Consider the following 19,632-nt stretch of genomic DNA (forward strand, 5'->3'; position numbering starts at 1 on the left):
CTAATTTGGTACCATCGGAATGCACAATATGGGAAGCAACACGGAGTGAATGGACTTTAACATTTATAGGGAGTCATTGAACTGAGCTGGAGTGAGAGATTGCAACCTTCCGCCTTGTTTCGATAAGTGCAATCAACCCGGTGTGCACAATCAAATAAGCTCAAATAGACCAAGTTGTCCTGCAACTTTAGGCTGTGCACGCCATACGCAAGAAGAATAAGAAGAAGATTGAACTGCGCTCTTCTTCCAGTTTGTCTTAATCCAGCACTTTATTCTATGGGAACCGAACGTTACTGGAGTAACGGTGCCCCTTCTGCACTAGGCTAAACATGTCTGATTCAAGTGCACCACAGTCAACAACTTGAACACCAGCATGTCTTATTATTGAGGGAAAAAATACAGAATGCTGGATCAAAATAGTTCATCCTGTAAACAAGTGTACATGCCTGACCTTTTATTTATTCAATCAAAAATTATATTAAAATGCGGCATGCTTTAAGTTTGCAGAACAGTCTCTTGTTTGACTGTTCTCCTTGTCTGACAAGTTATTACGCATAAAGAAAAAGTTGACTGTCACTCACGTCTCGTGTAAAGTATTCTGACACCGTAAGCTATTAACATTGACCCAGATTTTACTGGCACAGACCCCACCCTTGACGACTTGATGGCAACATTCACCATTGCCCTAAACCTGGCTGAATTTCTAGAAAATTAACCTACTTACACCACAGCGCTGAAATTAGCACAGGAGCCTCATAACTACATAGACCAGAGATTAACCCTGGTCCTGGATGCTGTTTGTGTAGAGTTTGCAACTTCTCCCTGTGATCATGTGGGTTTCTGACAGATGCTCTGGTTTCCCAAAGATGAACTGGTTGTTAGGTTAACTGGTTACAGGTAAATTGCCCCTGGTGTAGGCGGGTGGCAGGAATATCAAACAAGAGGGAAAATGGGATTGAGTCTCAGACGATGACATTCTGGACTGGCCAGAACAATTGTATTCATGAAATGTCTCTTCAATCTTTGATAGCCATAATCATCCTGCCCCCACATTGTTCTGGCAGCTACACTTCCAGTATTAATTAAGAACTATAAAAAAAATAGAAATGGTTTAAAAATTACATTAAATTTAATTGAACTTCTCGGAAGCATTTAAGTAATTAAAAATATTGAATAGTACTCAAATGGAACAAAAACTGTGTAGTACCTCAAATCTCTCTTTCTCCTCGACTGGGCATGGGATCTAAGAGCAGTTACCTCAGTTTCAATGCCGGAATATCTCAGTGAGACTTGGCTCTCCCACTAAACTCAGAAGCAGAGTAGAGTCAGGAAATGTCCAGCAGAGATCAACCGGCAAGATTGGGGTTTACCCAAGTCCTAAACCTTGCCCTGCAAAAGGTCGCTGCCATTTCCTGGCATAAAACCAGGCCAATATGTAACCTACTGGGTGCTGGAGAGCTGACTATAGTTGCTATCAAATGAAAGGTCAACTATATGTGTCACAAGGGTTTTCTGAGCCTTTGTTGCTGAACCACAATCTAGCAGGGATCGTCTCATTTTTTTTCTCTCTGCCCTTTAAAGGATCTGTTAAAATATGTAGCTTTTATGTTGTCTGCTGTAATCACAGCAGTCTGTCTATTGTCACAAGTACATCAAATTAAATGGAATACATCTGGCATATTAGGCATTTAAAATCTGTGTAATATGGGCGACTCACATTATATGCCACATGGGCCTTGTTGTGTTTCACTTCGCCAGGCCAACTGAGGGCAATTGGCCATTACTGCACACTCTAGTATGTATCAAAGCAAAGTGGAATGGAATTTTATATTTAGTCAAAGCAATCTGATGTATTTACAATACAAATATTGTCTGTTAACTCAATTTTCAATTAACATGTATGGCATCCTTTTACTGCTTGTTCCTGTGAAGCTCCAGAAACGCTGTCCAAGCCACTTCCAACGAACAAGAGGGAAGCGTTGTTGCATGTGGATGAACATTGTGTTTCCAGCCAATATTTGCTCACAGCATGTTAGTTGCTTGTCTCTGTTACCAGGCGGCACAGATCCAGCAACGTTCAGGAACATTGGTGCCACCCACGACAAAGCAACCCACTTGACTAGTACCTTAGCCACCCTCTGAACATTCATTCCCTCCACCAGAGGTGCACTATGTGCCACTGACAACACACTCTTCAGTCATCGGCAAAGTTTATTTGACTGTGCGCTCCAAATCCCATGAACTCTACCACCCAGAAGGCCTCAGATGATACTCCCTCTCCCCCCCCCATCCCCTCCCCATTGCTGAACCACACACTTCTGTGATTTAGAAATATATGCCCACCTTTTCATCATCACTTGGCATATCCTGCTCAACAGCACTGTTACAGAACCTTCATGTCTGTACCACTAGTCCTGGAGTGTTTCAGGAAAGTACCTTTTCTTGGTACAGTTAGAGATGAGTATTAAGTGCTGACATGCTTTACTTCCTCCCACATGCCAAAGACATGCGGGTTGAAAGGCTAATTCACTATTGCTAATTGCACCTGGTGTGGGAGTGAGGGAACAGAAGAAAGGTGGCGTTGTTGGGAATGGGAAAGATAATGTGTGCTGGCATCTCTATTGTTTGAGTCCAAGTCCAAGTCTACAGCTCCCTGAAAATGGCAACACCAGTAGATAGAACAGTAAAGAAGATGTATGGCATGCTTCCTTCCATCAGGGCATTGAGTACAAGAGTCAGAAAGACATGTTGCATTTTTTCAGTACTATGATTGGGCCGCATTTGGTGTATTGTGTGCAGTTCTGGTTGGCCCATTACCGGAAGGAGTGTGGAGGCTTTGGAGAGAGTGCAGAAGAGATTTACCAGAATGCAGCTTGGATTAGAAGCTTTTAGCTCGAGGTGGAGATTGGAAGAACTTGGGTTGTTTTCTCTGGAGTATCGGATGCTGAGGGGAGACAAATATGAGGCCTAGACAGGGTAGTCGAACCTTTTCCCCAGGGTGGAAACATCAAAGACTTAAAGTGAGAGGGGCAGAACTTGAGCAGGGCAAGAGTTTTACGCAGAGATTGGTCGGTGCCTGGAACACAGTACCAGCGGTGATAGTGGAGGGCAGATGCTACAGTAGCATGTAAGAGGCTTTTAGATATGGATATGCAGAGAATGGTGGGATATGGAGGAGATTAGTTTAACTTGGAACTATGTGCGGCTTTGCGGGCCAAAGGGCCTGAAACATTGTGGGCCAAAGGGACTGCACCTGTGCGGTACTGTCATGGTAGGCTGTATGGATATGTTAGGCTGAAGGTGCCATTTCTTTGCTGTACAACTCTGTTACTATTTGACTCTAAAACAATGTAAAATAATGGTAATAGAGTCATAGTCATACACCATGGAAACAGGCCCTTTGGCACAACCTGCCATGCCAACCACGATGCCCTATTTACACCAGTCCCATCTGCCTGCATTTGGCATGTATCCCTTTACTGCTATATGTTAATAAATGTGGTAATGGGTTTGATAGGATTCCTTGCGAATGTCGGCATGGATTCTATGTTTAAATGGTTCCTCCATATTGTAAGAAAAAGAGAAATATAATATAGAAGCGGCATGAAATTCTGGTAGCTTTGACTGATGCTAAATCACAGGCTTCAGCTACGTAACAGTGAGTAGAAACTGTCCACTCTCAGCCAACTGGCTGTAAACGCCAGACTGTCATTGAAGGAATGTATATCATTGACTTTTTTTAGTTTGCTCTTGAGGTAACCATGTTAAAAGGAGTCCCTAAATTAGAAAAGTATAATTTGTCCTTTTCATTTCAGAGCCAGATATCATTGCATCTGTTAGAACATAGCTTACAACATTTTCCTTAGATGTCAAATTCTGTTCAATCTTCTCAACTGGATTACAGAATTAGATCTATGTAAAGCTTGTAAGTGATGTTAGAAGTTAGTTCAATGTTTTTGCAAAGGCATTTTAGATATTGTATAGAGCTACGTGGCTGCTCTGCTAAAGACTGAATCAGTAACAATCAGAATCAATGTCAAATTGATTAACTTTGTAAAAAGGCACTGGATGATTATTTGGTTGTAAAGGGATTGATAATTGCAGATGTGAACGTGAATGCAGATGTTCCTTTTAATCCAGTGATTTCCACACATTTTCACACGGAGAGTGGTTGATATCTGGAACTCGCTGCCAGAGGTGGCGGAGTTCAGATACAATCATTACCATTACAAGACATTTAGACTGTGGGGAGTCGGTGGACTGTGGTTATGTGGGCAAATGGAGTTGGTATAAATGGGCTAAAAGGTCAGCATGGACATGGTAGGCTGAAATGCATGGTAGGCATTTCTTTGTTGTACAACTCTGAGACTCTAAAACAATGTAAAATAATGGTAATAGAGTCATAGAGTCGTACAGCATAGAAACAGGCCCTTTGGCACAACCAACATGCCAACCAACATGCCCCATTTACACCAGTCCCATCAGCCTGCATTTGGCACATATCCCTTTAATTCTTTCCTATCCAGGGACCTGTCCGAATCCCTATTAACTGTTGTTATATGATTAATTATAAGATTGAATATAAATGGACATAAAACAAGGTGGTGGAAGACACAGAAAGTATATAGAAAGAAACGCTTTATCAAAATTAAATCTTGCGGAGAAATACGGGAAACATTGTAATGGGGAATGTGGAGAGTGTAAAGATATTTAATCAATACTTTAGATCTGTTTCGCAAACAGCAGATACAACAGAAATTTCAGAAATAATGGAGGCTAGTAGTTGATTTGGGACAGAAAAACAAAGTAAATATTAGCAGTAATATACAAAAACATTGGATAAATTAATATACAGAAAGCAGGTAAATCCCAGCATCTGAAAGCCTAGTTTTTAAACGAAGCGGCTTCAGACATTGTCTTATCTTTAGCATTCACTAAGTTGTGGAACTGTCCAGGGGATTGAAAGGCAGTCATAACCTTGCATTTGAAGAAAGGAGGGTTAGAGAAAGCTGTAAACTACAGTAATACAGATGCTGAACTTCAGAAATAAAAATAGCGAATGTTGGCGATCAAGTCAGCCAGGATCTATGGAGAGAGCAACTGAGATGCACAGGTCAATGGCCTTTCATAAGAGCTCTGGGTTAGTTACCCAGTTCTTAGGAGATAAAGATTCACTACTGAATGTTAGGTACTAAGATCGATTGGCAATTGAGTACTTAAGATATTATATGATTAGGCAGGAAAAATGAAGACTTATGAAAGTGAAATTATGTTTGACAAAGTTAATTGGGTTCCTGAAAATGTAACTAGTGCAAGACTTAATGTTTGTGCTGGCAGTGAGTGAGCTCTGGTTGAAACACAAAGTAACTTCACAAAATTAGGGCTCAGAGAGCGGAGGGGAGAAATGAAACGTTAATTTTCCGGATGACTCACTCTAATCAGCCGGTACCTCGGGGATCAAAGTTCTATCTCATTGAAATGGAATTGCTCAGATTAGGGGACGGTGTGTGTCTCCTATTGTTGCAAGGTTGAATGGAGAAGTAGGATGTAAGATTACACAGGGAGAATTGAATAGGCAGGAACATGCCAAATGCAGTAGGATGTGACAAGGTTAACCACTTTTCATAGTCAATTAGAAAAGTAGATTAGTTGGTGTCTACAGACCTGGAAATGTTCCTTTACAGAAAGACCAATGTGTTCTTGTCCAAGTGTCATAAACATCACACGCAGATACATCAATCACTTATTGAGAAATAGTATTTTTATTGCAATATAACTTATATTGCAAAATAAATATAGCAGAAAGGAAGCCCAACTGCAATTAATTATGTGTTTAAGAAGGAACTGCAGATGCTGGAAAATCGAAGGTACACAAAAATGCTGGAGAAACTCAGCGGGTGCAGCAGCATCTATGGAGCGAAGGAAATAGGCAACGTTTCGGGCCAAAACCTTTCTTCAGTCTGAACCACACCTAGAGGTCTGATCTCTTAACAAAAGCATGCACTTGCCTTGAAGGAATGCACAAAGCTCCACAAGATTGTTTCTGGTTATGAATGGGCAGCTTAAAAACCGGCCCTTCAGCCCACAGTATCAAGCACCCATTTACACAAATTACCCAAACCCATTTTCCATTAGTTCCCCTCAGATTCTAATGTTCACCTGTACACTAGGGGCAGCTTATAACTGCCAATTAACCATCAGCGTGCATTTGGGATGTGGGAGAAACAGGGAGAATCCTCATGATCATAGGGGGATCATGCAACCTCCATCCAGACAGCACCAAAGATTGGGATCTAGCCTAGGTTGCTGTTATTCTGCTGCCCTATAAGGACAAACTGAGAAGATTAGGTCTCTCCAGTTGCGGACAACCCCATGGGGTCCAAGTACCTCTGACTTTACAAGTAGCAAGCCATCAACAAGAACTCCTATGTTCCCAGCTCAATACATCTCACTAATGTGCCTGTGGGGACAGTGACCAATTTCTGAGAAGAGATAGTTCAGCAATGAAATCTCTGACTTGACAAAGGGCTAGAATGCCATATCTACTGTTTTTAATAATATTCCAGATGCTCAAATCCATCTGTTTTGAGGGTGTTAAAATTCCCCCAGTATTTTTGGTCATTGACCTTCCATCAATTCTGGCAAGAGTTGAGTGGCCGGAAACACAAGCTGTATTTCTCTCCACAGAAAACATTTCAGTGCTCAACTCAAGTTACTTTCATTGTATTTTTTCCTTTTTTTTAATAGGAGTCTCATCTGGAGACTCCCTTGACTCTAGCATCTATTATTTATTGATTTTCTTTCTCTGTGGTGGAAATATATAGTCAATAAGTGCTTTTAAACACTTTCCTGATCTTGGTTTCTTTCAAACTGAAGGATTCGGTAACATATTTTCCAATTGATTGAATACTTAAAGGGCTGTAAGAATTGGTTTTCTTCCAATCTGGATGCTGTCTCCAAAGCGGATGGTAGAGGCAAGGAAGCACAAAATTAAAACTGATGAAAGTGGTGCATTAAAAAGAGGAATTGTCAAAACAGTCATTGTGGGTAATATCGGCTAGTATTGGATTGGGAGAGCTAAGCTCTATCATAAACAGGGTCCTCTCTATATTTTATTTTTGTGCCATTGGCGAGATATATTTATGAGAATTTATAATTGTCTTTACTGAGCTGTGGTGAACATTTGTTTTGATCATTACAGAAAGCCTGCTTTGGAATCTACAGAGCTGTATTTTATCGGTTTCTCTCTTATCTCGCTACACTCCCTCTCCAGCAGCACATATTGTCTATTAACTTCATCTCTGCCCCAATTATCATTGACATGCCAAACCCCAACCCTAGGCCTCACATTCTGAATTCCCTCTCTGCCTTTGTTTGCTCCAGTCCTGCCTTGTGCACCTACTCTACTTTCTGCAATTATCTTGCCATCTTCCTTTTCCTCTTGTAATTGCCTTCAAATGCTGACCCATCTTTCCCACGAAGTTGTCCCCAAACCATTTTCCCCCCATGGGCCTACCAAACCTGCTCTGCTACCAATGTCACAGTAATCCTCCAAAGGTTCCATTGTGCTGGCCATCTCGTTTGTGGTCCTTCCTCCTCCAACTCTACACCTGACCTTCCTTTTACTCAACTCCTTGCTATTCCTTGGTAACATTGGCTAAAGCACAAGACCAGCTTGCACAAATGAGGTGAAACACTCAACCCTGCATCTCTTGACATCCCTGTTAGAGAAAAAAAAAGTGTTTAACATTTCTTTCTGAAATTAAGAACAGATATTTTATTAGCACCAACATTATTATTCCAGTATTAATGTTGCAGTCTCACAGCCACAGATTGTATTTACCTTTCTGAGCACTGCTTTGGACTGGATTAGTTGTTCGAGAAGGAACTGCAGATGATGGAAAATCGAAGGTAGACAAAAATGCAGGAGAAACTCAGCAAGTGAGGCAGCATCTATGGAGTGAAGGAAATAGGCAACGTTTCGGGTCAAAACTCTTTCCTTCGCTCCATAGATGCTGCCTCACCCGCTGAGTTTCTCCTGCATTTTTGTCTACCTTGGACTGGATTAGGGTGTGTGCAACCTTATCACTCTATTTGATCTCCAGCTGAGCTGAATTGACTTTATGTCACCTACACCTCAAAGACCATTTAACTTCAACAGAATATCCACTACCACCTCACCTCACATGTTAATAAGATCCTCATCTTGGCATTGTTATTGGTTAATTATTGTCATGTGTACTGAGATACAGTGTAAAACTTTACGTATTGTCCAGCCGTACAATACTACGTGAGTACGGTGAAGTCACGCACAAGTACAATAGGTAAAAACGAGAAAAATACAACAGGAAAGAAAATAATACTACGTTATAATGTTACTGTTATAGAGAAAGAGTCCAAGATCTGCAATGGTTGGGAGATTGGGCCTTAATCATCAGCTAATGAGAAGACCATTTGGTATCCTGCTCACAGCAGGGAAGAAGTTGTTCCTGAATTTGGTGGTATGTGCTTTCAAGCTTTTGTATCTCTGCCTAATGGGAGAGGAAGGAAAAGAGAGAATGACCGGGGTGTAACTGGTCCTTGATTCTGTTAGCTACTTTCCCGAGGCAGCGTGAACCTTGGATAGAGTTGATATGGGGGGAGGGGCAGAGGCTTGTTTGTGTGATGGACTATCTACAACTCTCTGCAATGTCTTGTGGTCTTGGGCAGAGCAGTTGCCAAAACACCTTGTGATGCCCATGTTACCTCCATAAACTGTAGCTTACCAGAGATTCATCTTGCATCATGTCTCTCTAGAGAGTCATTCTATTTTTGCACTCTCTGTTGCTCTTCTTATTATTCTCATTGTGTAAAGATTTATTTGCCACATAAAAGCTTTTTGAGCAATAATTGATCCAGGCTCTCAGGGATGCAGCAAAATAATTCATGTGAAGACACTGCCTGCTGGATTGGAGGGGAGAATTGCAGTGGCATGCATCGAGGATTGGTTAACAGACAATAAACAGAATAAGTTGGTCATTGTCAGATTAGAAAGTTGTGATTTGCGTGGTGGCACTGGGAACATATTTTGGTGCTCTGATTTTCGCAACATATATCAGTAATCCAATGAAGAGAATGTATAATATATGTATATTTTCTGATGATACAAGGCTAAGTGACATTGTAGGCTGAGGATGATGCAGAGAAGCTTTAGTAGTAGACAGGCAGGCTAGATAATAGGGCAAGGATATAACAGATGGAATCTGATGTGGAAAATTGAGGGTCTTCCAGCTTAGAGGAGGGGGATCAAGGAAAGAGCGTTCACGTCGCAGCCCTGTTTTCACCAATCTTTCCACCAACCCGCACAAGAAGCATAAGAAGCGCAAGACAGACACCATTGTATGCAGATGCCGAGAAGTTTGAAGGAATGAAGGGAATGAAGTATATTTTTAAATGGTGAGATTGAAATGCATCAGTGCTCAGGGGAACTTTGATGTCCTTTTGCACAAATAATTTAAGGTTAAGGTGCAGCTAAAGCAAGTAGTTAGGAAAGCAGATAGTATGTTGTCCTTTATTGCAAGACCATTTGAGTATATTGTCTTATTGTAATGATATCGGATCCTGGTGAGACCATACCTGGAATTTTATATACAGAGTGTGTCCCTATCCATGGGGGATATAACTGTAAAACCTTGTTGTACTCTCTCAGCCATCAATCATATTGATTTCTGGGATTAGCATATGCTTTGTCCCAGGAGGAGAGATGGAGCAGTGTGGGCCTAAACTCCCATCAAAATGTGCAAAATTCATACAAGGCTTGTCATGGTAGATCTGGGGTGATAGTCAAATCCCTTTTTGAAGTACGAAAATAAAAAGAAAGAATGATGCATGAGCAGACAAGATCAAGTGATAACCACACAAAGATAATCAAAACAGAAGCATTAATGCCGCAGGTCCCTCAGCTGAATCACATTGAGACGGGCCAATCAATAGTTAACCTCTTTTTTATGCATATCCATAAATGTTCCTGATACCAAAGATCTGGAGCTTCCACAGAGAAATGGCGTACAGTGGACAGATAGAGACATGTGGTGGTAAGGTGAGGTGATAGGTTGTTAACCAGTTTTGTCAGTGGGGTGCTCACTGGTCTTCACAAATTGGACCAAAGGAGAAACCTTTGGATTTAAGATGGTACCTGTAAGTTTGTTATTTATCAAATCAAGCAGCATTTTCCCCTTCAGCTCAAGGTGGAGGTGTCACCCTGTTAGGGGAAGGGGCATTCCACAAGGTTTCTGGTCGATGTAAACCAGTGTTTGGGAGTAAAACAAAGATTCAAAAACAACACGCAATGAAAGAGAAAAAGACCCTCTGAGATGTAGTTTAGCGATGTAAATCTGGCTAATCACATCATGGATTTTAATCTCCCTCCAATCTACCACTTCACTCTACATTGCAGGCTGTGAGAACACAATTCACAGATAAATGCAGGAAGAAGAATCTCATTGTTAAATGTTGCAGCCTCTCGGATTAACCCTACTCCCGACAGATTGCATCCTGACTGATGTGAATTTAATTGCCTTGAGATGTAATTTTCAGCAGGAAGATTAGATAAGAATTTTAGTATTTGCAAGGATGCTTGGCCCTGTACAAATACCTCAGCCAGGCAGCAACCTCATCCATGTAGAGATGACAGTGCACAGCACCAGATCAATTAGTTTCTAATTTACTCCCATTAAAAGGGCTGTATTGAATTGCACTGACATTTTAAATGGCAGGAAGAGAGCCAGCTTTTTGGAATTGGCACACTGCTGATTGCTCCATGGTACCCTGCATTATGGTAGAGGGTGACAGTCTTCACCTATTCCCGAAGTAGGTATTAAATCCTCAGCAAAGTAGCTGTGAAATTATGCTCCGTAATGCCAGTTATTTTGTTACCAGGGTTGCTGATTTGCTTCCAATTTCTTTTGCAAATGTTGTGTGTACACGGTTTAATAGAATTCCTTCAAATTGCTTGGGCTGGCTGGACAGCTCAGAGCTAGTGGAGCTCCCACCTCACCACGGCACTGACATGATGTAATCCTGACCACTCCTGTGGAGTTTGCACGTTCTCCCCGAGACTGAATGGGCTTGTGTGACTGCTTAATTCCTTAAATCCTTAAGACTGCTTAGTTCCTTAATTGACTACTGCAAATTATCTCTAGGTGTATGTAAATGGCAAAAGAAAAAATAAGTTGATACCATGAGCGAAAGTGCCACATCACAACCCTGATCTACTCACGAACTGTAGATTACATCAGGCTATGTTCATTAAGACTGTAAACCATGGTATGTTAGCTTTCATAGCAAAAGGATTTGAGTATAGGAGCAGGGAGGTTCTACTGCAGTTGTACAGGGTCTTGGTGAGACCACACCTGGAGTATTGCGTACAGTTTTGGTCTCCAAATCTGAGGAAGGACATTATTGCCATAGAGGGAGTGCAGAGAAGGTTCACCAGACTGATTCCTGGGATGTCAGGACTGTCTTATGAAGAAAGACTGGATAGGCTTGGTTTATACTCTCTAGAATTTAGGAGATTGAGAGGGGATCTTATAGAAACTTATAAAATTCTTAAGGGGTTGGACAGGCTAGATGCAGGAAGATTGCTCCCGATGTTGGGGAAGTCCAGGACAAGGGGTCACATCTTAAGGATAAGGGGGAAATCCTTTAAAACTGAGATGAGAAGAACTTTTTTCACACAGAGAGTGGTGAATCTCTGGAACTCTCTGCCACAGAGGGTAGTCGAGGCCAGTTCATTGGCTATATTTAAGAGGGAGTTAGATGTGGCCCTTGTGGCTAAGGGGATCAGAGGGTATGGAGAGAAGGCAGGTACGGGATACTGAGTTGGATGATCAGCCATGATCATATTGAATGGCGGTGCAGGCTCGAAGGGCCGAATGGCCTACTCCTGCACCTAATTTCTATGTTTCTATGTTTACGGGGAAATGAGAGGAAAATCGGATTTACTGGCAGGGTCTTTGACAGCTGGCCTGGACCTGATGGGCCAAATGGCCTCTTTCTGTGTTGTCGTAAGTAAGTGAGCACATGCATTGCCCAGGTAGTGTGGGTTTGTTTCCAGAGCTGTGAGCAAGCATGCTGGAAGGAAGTGGTCTTCACAATCAGTCCAGCTAAGTTAGATTTGCCATGTTAGTGGCATGATGTTACAGTTAATGAATGGCTTAGTAACCAAAGGGAATAATGTTTAGTAAAGCCAGCAAAGTCCGATCAAGGATAGTCCAAGGGTCACCAATGAGGTAGATAGTAGTTCAGCACTGCTCTCTGGTTGTGGTAGGATGATTCAGTTGCCTGATTAAAGCCATCCCAGATGCAATTGAGCATAGTCAGCTTCTTGAGGGGGACTGCTCCAGAGATGTCCTCATGCACAGCAGGTAGCCCCACATGTGCTGACTTGTAGCATCCATCACAACCAGGCAATACTCCGAGCTCGGCTGCTGACGGTAGCCGGGAGCAAGAAGTGATGGAAGAGCAGAGGAATGGCGTTGCGAGCTTGGCGTGTCACCTGAGAAGACAACCAAGTTTGACGGTGAATTCCAGCATTGGTGGTGACAAGCAAGTCTAGTATGAGATGGAGACACAACATCAGTCAGCACAGGTTATATTGGTGCTAAGGACTTTGAAATGATTGTGCACTGAAAATCTAAAGGTGATGCTAGTCATTTGGTAAATGCTCCAATTTCACACCAAACAGACTGATGGTGCCCTACACCATTTTCTACTTTACGGTGTGTTTTCCGGAGACAAATTCTAGACTGCCACTTCAATCTAGGACTAAACATTCATACAGTCTGGGATTTGCAGTGCAATGGGTTTGACTTTGACACAGCACCAAGCGGTATGTCCATGCCTGCAGGGCAGTGCTGAGTTGGAGATACCAGATAACTGCACAGAGGGTTGTATCTGAAATTGAATCATTGGGGTGAAAATCTTGTTACTGGTATCTGGCTCTAAAGCACAAAGCTTTCTGCAACTTAATTTTCAAATTGCGAACAGCAATATCTTGCACGGAGCAGTCGGATTGTTGAAGGGATTAAGTCCTGACAACTTCAGAGTGGATAATGAAGGTGAGAGTGATGATACCTCTTAATCCATAATCCACTGTTGCAGCATGTCAGGTATTCACAGGCGTTCCAATTAGGCATCCAGTGCAGTAAGATCCACATCTCACCCTTCTAATACCAGCGGACAGAGTGGAGGGTATGAACAGCTGCGGTTGAAGAGATAAGAAATGCCTGCAATTAATTGCACAAAGGCTTATGTTCACATTCCCACTTTTCCCACTGCCAGATTCCATGTTATTTTACTTCGGAGTTACGTGAGTGACTACGTGAAGAACCCGTCCAGCACGCATGCGCGCCATAGCGTTCACGCAGATGCAACAGCGACGAACGGGAGTACAGGCGCTCCCGCTACAAGCCTGAAGGAACGGACCATTAGGTAAGTACTTACCCACAGGTTTGAATTCACTACTTTGCTCCTCTTTGTTGCGCCAGGGGAACTGGAGACTGCAAAGCAGAACAGAGGGAAGCGGCCCCCGTTCGACTCCAGGGAAGGAGCATTCCGTCAGTGGAGGGGGGGAGAGGCGGCACCGGGACCACACACGCTGCGGTCCACAGTCAGGGTACTGAACCGATGCCCAGTCCGCTATCAGCTGTCTGACCAACAGCAGCGGACTGGAGGGAAACTAAAAAACTGGCCGGTAACCCCTGCATACTCCCGACAAGGAGACTCACCGCACGAGAACCGCAGAAATGCCGCCCGAAAACGGCAGCCTCTAGCAGCAAAGCCAGCAACCTCGGGCTGGAGACAGACACGGAAGATGGAATCGGCACTTCAAACTCCAGCAAGACTTGCCTCAGGAGCAGGGGCAAGCTCGCCAAGGGAGCATAACACTCCCACTCCAGTGCACTACAGCACTGGCCATCTCCCTTATCGATGGATCGATGGTGACCAGGGCTGGGCTGGTCAAGAAGAAGGGTCACTGGCTGAACAACATCGGGAGTATGCTTGAGGTACAGGATCAGGAAGAGCTGCTGGGTGTGGCCGCTATGTGGCTCCACCACTAGCGAGATGGCTTTTCAGTCCCAACTGACGGCCAGCTTGCCACCTGTTCTTTTCAAAAAACCTCTCCAAGACAGGTAGTCATGAGGCATTGGATTTCATCATGCCTCCCCTAAATTGCATTTACTCAAAGTGCCCACCATTATTGGGGGGTACATTGAGCATAGCTTTTTAAAACACAAATATCTTAAATTGCATTTGATACCTCTGACGTCGGCTATCATTTTTGCATGCTCATTCCAGAGGGGCAGGGTAGTATGGCAAAACACCTGACCCTACTGTTCACAGTACTGTCTGCAACTTCTCGAAGGAAGTTATAAAACCTGCCCTCAACCTAAAAAATTCACAGGACTGTGAGAACGCCGACCTCACAACCACAGATCCTGCTATCTGGCTAAGTTACCAAACCAAGCCTAAGAAACTGGACGAAGTATCCAAAATATTCGGCATCAAGAGGGCAGGGCCTGGAATGAGCACCACACAAAACCAGACAGCAGTACCTCCACGCGTCCACCAGTAGGCGGCTACTTAATAGTACTGGTGAAAGCTCGGGGCCCGCATGCCAACCCCGCAAGCCCTTTCAGGCCAGGGTCCAGAGCGGGTCCCATGGAAAATGCGCCACCCCCCAACAACACCATCCCTACAGACAAGGAACCAGAAACCGAAGAAATGAACACACCACTAAACAACAGTGAAGACAGATAAGTATGGTTCCTACCATCACATAAAAAGTGAAGGGTTTGTACTAACAGTGGGGTGGGGGGGGGGGGGGGAATCACACCTGGGTTGGGAACATGAAGAACTATCACACTTGGTAGTTATATACCAAAAGTATTCAAGGATAAAAATTGAATTACGAAACCCATCACTTCTCGGCCTTTTGGCTAAGATCAAGGGTAGTATCTGTTCTTAGTTTAATATCTGATACATCCCTTATCTAGGGACCATATATTACCAGTTCAGCATGCACCCCAAAGGGGTCTACCCTCCCACTAAAAAAGAACATGAGGGACTAGCTAACTGGAGAAGATATACTAGGGGTCATAAAGAAACCTAATATGAACCTTTGGTACCAAAAAACCCAAAGATGGTGAATGTCGCACCATCATTGACTTTACCACTTGAGTATTTTCACCAGGTTACACACTTATGGAAACTTGTAACTGCTAACCATGGATTTCCTAGGATACTTTATGGTAGACATCAACTTAAAAGATGCATACTATTCAGTACCCATTCATAAGATTTTCGGAGATACCACAATTTACCTGGATGGGGTAACTATGGCAGTATAAATTATTGACAAAGGCTAATATGAGCCAAAACTGTTTCCAGATATTAAAACCAGCCCTGACACTATTAAGGAACATATCATCATGGCATGTCCCTATGATATTAACGACAGACAAATCCATGGGAATAGCTAATCAGCAGCATTAGCTACTAAAACTTATTTAGCCTGGGCTCTGTCATACTATCCAGATAGATCCACGTTGACACCATCCACAACTATTGACTATCTAGTATTCAAGTAACTCTACCACTCATCTATAACATTGCCATAAGGAGAGTCAGCATATGACACAACCTGTAACAATTAATGGTAACAATCAACCAACCATTCAACTAGTGGCTAGAGTAATTGGGAGTTAGTAGCAGCATTACCAGCTACTTAACTTGAACCTTTCCATTAGAGCTAAGGTGCTAATGTTTAAATTAAATACCCATACCCAGAACATGGTGGCAAATGGACTAATCTGGAGTCGTCATCACTGGGCATAAAACCTAGTTGGAAATATTGAGTACGTTCTATTGGTAAAAGCATATTATTCAGTAGTGCACCATTTTGCATGTTCGTTTATAAATTAACAACATCACAGTGGTGGCATATACCAACCACTTGGGCAGAATAAAATCGATATCATGTGACAATTTATTTAACAATTGGTAACCGTATGTCGTCAAACATATTCGACCATCAGCAAACTTACCTACCAGGTGAGCTAAATACTGTAAACAGACATATTAAACCAAAGTATTTGCTGAAATTACAAAGCAATATCGATTTCCCTGTATTTCAATTGAATCACCACGTACCGATGTATGTCGCATGAAACCAAACTTTGAGGCAGCGGCAATGAATACATTCCCGCTGAACTGGGGGGGGGGTCTAATCTCTGTGTTCTTCCCTTTTTTCTACCTCATCAGTCAGGTACTACGGCCTCATCAGTCGGGTACTACGCAAACCCACAGTCATGGTTCCCAGTGGTCCTCGACATGGTCATCAAAACCCTAATGATTTCCCAATAGCCCAGACTTATCAACTCACCCAGTTTCAGGCATAAGCCACCCATGCCACGATAAATTAAACTACTGGGTTGTAGATTTGAAAAGACCATTTCTGGGTCTGGGTTGCAGAATTGGGAAGACCACTGCTGGGCCTGGATTGTCAAACAGCACTATCGACACGATGATAGCATCCCATCGCATATCCACTAGGGAACATACTTTACGAACATCAAGAAGTGGGAAGATACTATTCAAATACAGGAACTACATATTCAACTACAACAAAACCTGTACTGAAGTTCCTGGCAGGTCTTCACCACAATGAAGGACTCAGCTACTGCGCCATCTACACAGCCAGAAGTGCTCTGTCAGCCTACTTAGCTCAGGCACCAGGACAACAGGCCATAGGGTACCACCCGCTGGTGATCAAACTCAGGAGAGGCATATTCAACTCTAATCCCCCAGACCTAGGTACACCCAAATCTGGGATGTCAACGTGGACCTGATGTACCTTAGGGGATGGTCACCAGCCAGGTCCCTCACCCTGGAACAGCCCACCCTGAAGCCGGTCATGCTAATGGCCTTGTCTCAGCACAAAGAGTCCAGTTCCTCCATCTACTACGATTGGACAATATGGTTTACTAGACATTTACCATTAGGGGCTGGTCAAACAGAGCAGACCAGGAACATCAGGTCTAGTCATGGAATTCCGGGCATACCCACCTGAACCACGGTTATGTGTCATGACCCACTTATTGAACTACATCGACACAATAAGTAATCCTCGAGGGAGAGAAAAAGCCTTATGGGTCAGCCACAAGAAACCTTATGGTCGGGTGATGAGCCAAACTATCTCAAGTGGCTCAAGCAGGTACTGGGAGTTGCTGGAGTACATACTAACGTGTATAAATCTTACTCCACCAGGGCAGCATCCACATCAGTGACTAAGAGGATGGACGTGCCTATGGATCACATCCTGGCTACAGCGGGGTGGTCTAGAGATTATACGTTCCAAACTTTTATAACAAGCCGCTGGCAGAACCTGTATCGTTTGCAGAAAAAGTATTAGAATCTGCAAAAAATATATAATTTAAGCCCGGGAGAGCATTTTGGTCTTGTTATTGTTAATAACACCATTATTGTTTTACAAACAGATTCATGGTTGATTACGATAACATACTTCCTCCCTCGAATGACTTCGGCAGCGAGTGAAGTATGAACTGTTACACGGTTTGAAATCACAGAGCTTTAAAATCTTCACGTAGTCATTCACGTGACTCCGAAGTAAAATAGTAAGATTAAACGAGAATTTACCAGTTTGAAGTTTGGTCTTATGAGGAGTTACAATGAGGGATTACGTGCCCTCCGCTCCCACCCTCAATAATAGAGATCAAACTGGTATCTAAGCTCTCCTTTTCTTTACTATATTTATTTCAATTACTGTGTCTTTCTGTGATTCCACACCGCTGCTTTGAAGTATGTCGCGAATGCATGCTGGACGGGTTCTTCACGTAATCCCTCATCGTAACTCCTCATAAAATACAGATCAAATTTCAAACTGGTAAGTTCTCGTTTAATCTTACTATTTTTTTCCTTATTTTAGATATGTGAAGCACTTTCGTGACTGTCATTTATGCCAAAACTGATGGATTTTCAATACTATGTAGTCTGGACTACTGCAAGGATGCCTCTCTAGAAGGAACATCATGCTGCTCTGCTACTCCTGGTCCTCCAGCCCTTTGGAAATGGCTCAGTCCTGTTCCATTCCTGCCACACCCTCGCACCAACTTCTGCCTTGACTTGAAAATGCCATTAGGTGTGCTGCAAGCTGCTGCTATGTAAAATAAGTAAAATGGCAAATTTTCCCTATGGGATCTATGACACCAGATGCAACAGAGGGGAGAGAACATGAGGAATTTGGACCCAAAAGTTAATACTAATTTTAGAGTATCTACCCTGCTTCAGGAGGTTCTCTTGGAGAATGATAGAACACTCTCTACATTCCCGGATGAGCACAGCTCAAGAGGCTCCAACAGTGTCCAGGCCAAAGCTTCATTGGAACCTGATCCACCACTCTCTCCACCAATAGTTCACTGTGACAACATCAGATACCATTCACAAAATGGACACCAGCCACCGCAATCATAGAACATAGAAAATAGGTGCAGGAGTAGGCCATTCGGCCCTTCGAGCCTGCACCGCCATTCAATATGATCATGGCTGATCATCCAACTCAGTATCCTGTACCTGCCTTCTCTCCATACCCCCTGATACTTTTAGCCACAAGGGCCACATCTAACTCCCTCTTAAATATAGCCAATGAACTGGCCTCAACTACCTTCTGTGGCAGAGAATTCCAGAGATTCACCACTCTCTGTGTGAAAAATGTTTTTCTCATCTCGGTCCTAAAAGATTTCCCCCTTATCCTTAAACTGTGACCCCTTGTTCTGGACTTCCCCAACATCGGGAACAATCTTCCTGCATCTAGTCTGTCCAACCCCTTAAGAATTTTGTAAGTTTCTATAAGATCCCCCCTCAATCTTCTAAATTCTAGCGAGTACAAGCCGAGTCTATCCAGTCTTTCTTCATATGAAAGTCCTGACATCCCAGGAATCAGTCTGGTGAACCTTCTCTGTACTCTCTCTATGGCAAGAATGTCTTTCCTCAGATTAGGAGACCAAAACTGTACGCAATACTCCAGGTGTGGTCTCACCAAGACCCTGTACAACTGCAGTAGAACCTCCCTGCTCCTATACTCAAATCCTTTAGAGAGAGAGAGGGGGAGAGTGGGGGAGAGAGAGAGAGGTGCTGCTGGAAAATGGACCCCGTGCATACCAAGACAAGTATTCTTTTTGTTCCCTCTCTTGCCAATAAAGTTCATGTACGAGAGGGGTTCAGCGATGGGCTGAGTCTGGATCAGTGCCACGGACGGAGGCAAAGAGAGAGAGAGAGAGAGGTGTGCTGCTGTAAACTGGACCCCACACATACCAAGACAAGTACTGTTTTTGTTTTCTCTTGCTAATAAAACTGATTGGCAACTAAACAGATGTGTGAGCCTTTTTCGGTTCTACTAGTCAGATCCTTGAACCTGGTTCCTTGTATCATTCACTAAAATTATTGACAATAGTTTCTAATTCATATTTCTGAACGTGCAATGCTGGACCTTGTTTTGTAGGAGAAGCAAAGGAATTCAGCCGAAAACTCACTATGCAAGTCGTTGATGGCATTGAATTTGATCAACATTACCTG

The 19,632-nt window shown here is 43.1% G+C and overlaps 1 pseudogene; it reads left to right on the plus strand.

Moving 5' to 3' along the window:
• Positions 1 to 14,958: 14,958 nt before the first annotated feature.
• On the plus strand, positions 14,959 to 15,069 carry LOC116989218 (annotated as a pseudogene).
• The last annotated feature ends 4,563 nt before the right edge of the window (positions 15,070 to 19,632 follow it).

Source organism: Amblyraja radiata, chromosome 28 (assembly GCF_010909765.2).
Source record: "Amblyraja radiata isolate CabotCenter1 chromosome 28, sAmbRad1.1.pri, whole genome shotgun sequence".
Classification (NCBI taxonomy): Eukaryota; Metazoa; Chordata; class Chondrichthyes; order Rajiformes; family Rajidae; genus Amblyraja; species Amblyraja radiata.